This window comes from Littorina saxatilis, unplaced genomic scaffold (genome assembly GCF_037325665.1).
Source record: "Littorina saxatilis isolate snail1 unplaced genomic scaffold, US_GU_Lsax_2.0 scaffold_340, whole genome shotgun sequence".
Lineage (NCBI taxonomy): Eukaryota > Metazoa > Mollusca > Gastropoda > Littorinimorpha > Littorinidae > Littorina > Littorina saxatilis.
Genome location: NW_027129009.1, coordinates 107,057 through 107,500, shown reverse-complemented (window position 1 = coordinate 107,500; position 444 = coordinate 107,057).

Genomic DNA, 444 nt, shown 5'->3' with positions numbered 1-444 from the left:
GAAATCAGGGGGATGTCATATCCGGTGTCGATTGTAAACATGGACGAAGTTGCCGAGGTAAGTTCTGAAAATGCTAAAATAAACTCAGCTAAAGTGCACATGGAACATGTTTTTCGATGAGTTTTGTTAAGTTTAGTTTGGAGTTTTGGAAAATCCAGTCCATTGTCACCTCCCATTGTCACAAATAACTGGAGCGTGCTTTCTTTTCACTGTCTTTCAAACCGGACGCTAAGCGCCCCTGTGAAAGTCGAGCGTCGTAACCTCGAAGGGTCACGTGACGAGTTGGCGGTCCAGGATATTTGGTCTATGGAACAACCAAGAATAATTGAATATAATTGAGTATATATGTTGTACCCGTTGTCCATCTGAAAATCTAAGCAATATAAAATAACAAGCCAAACAAGTCGCGTGAGGCGAAATTACTACATTTAGTCAAGTTGTTGA